The 1,045-nt window shown below is 48.6% G+C and overlaps 1 non-coding gene across 1 annotated transcript; it reads left to right on the top strand.

Annotated features, from left to right (window-relative positions):
* Positions 1–514: 514 nt before the first annotated feature.
* LOC139266500 (U1 spliceosomal RNA) lies at positions 515–679 on the top strand. Its single transcript, XR_011593743.1, has one exon. It is a non-coding gene; the product is annotated as a U1 spliceosomal RNA (small nuclear RNA).
* The last annotated feature ends 366 nt before the right edge of the window (positions 680–1,045 follow it).

Below are 1,045 nucleotides of genomic sequence, written 5' to 3'. Positions count from 1 at the left end.
GCTAGCCTCAACTGCTTCCTTGGGCAGAGAATTCCACAGATTCACAACCCTCTGGGAGAAGAAATTCCTTCTCAACTCGGTTTTAAATTGGCTCCCCCGTATTTTGAGGCTGTGCCCCCTAGTTCTAGTCTCCCCTACCAGTGGAAACAACCTCTCTGCCTCTATCTTGTCTATCTCTTTCATTATTTTAAATGTTTCTATAAGATCACCCCTCATCCTTCTGAACTCCAATGAGTAAAGACCCAGTCTATTCAATCTATCATCATAAGGTAACCCCCTCATCTCCGGAATCAGCCTAGTGAATCGTCTCTGTACCCCTCCAAAGCCAGTATATCCTTCCTGAAGTAAGGTGACCAAAACTGCATGCAGTACTCCAGGTGCAGCCTTACCAATACCCTATACAGTTGCAGCAGGACCTCCCTGCTTTTGTACTCCATCCCTCTCGCAATGAAGGCCAACATTCCATTCGCCTTCCTGATTACCTGCTGCACCTGCAAACTAACTTTTTGGGCATATACTTACCTGGCAGCGGAGTAACCATGATCAAGAAGGTGGTTTTCCCAGGACGAGGCTAGCCCATTGCACTTCGGGTGTGCTGACGCCTGCGATGTCCCCAAATGCGGGATACTCGACTGCAAAATTTGTGGTAGTGGGGGACTGCGTTCGCAAAAAACTCCAAAAGAGTTTCATGCACCAATGGTGGAGCAGTGGAGGCGTGGCCTATTCAGTTGGCTGAGTGAGCAGTGAGAGAAGGAGCTATCAACTTTTGCACCTGTTTGGAAGGCCTTGAGAGCCCTGAGACCAGCCCAGGAAGAGGAGGAAAGGGCTAGCTTGCTACCCATTCAACATCAGGAGGGAGAGGAGGAGCGCAGAACAATTAAACATTTATTACAACTACAGAGATTTGGAGAGAGGGGGAAAGAACAACCTGAGGAAACACCATCCAGTGTGGAAGGAGGGAGAGTCATTTCTACATCTTCGACAGGTGGGTGTGTTTTGGTGCATTCCCCAATAGACTTTGTTGTATCGGTGGGGGGAGGAAAGA

The sequence above is a fragment of the Pristiophorus japonicus genome, chromosome 6 (assembly GCF_044704955.1).
Source record: "Pristiophorus japonicus isolate sPriJap1 chromosome 6, sPriJap1.hap1, whole genome shotgun sequence".
Lineage (NCBI taxonomy): Eukaryota > Metazoa > Chordata > Chondrichthyes > Pristiophoridae > Pristiophorus > Pristiophorus japonicus.
This window is presented reverse-complemented; position numbering and strand designations above follow the sequence as displayed.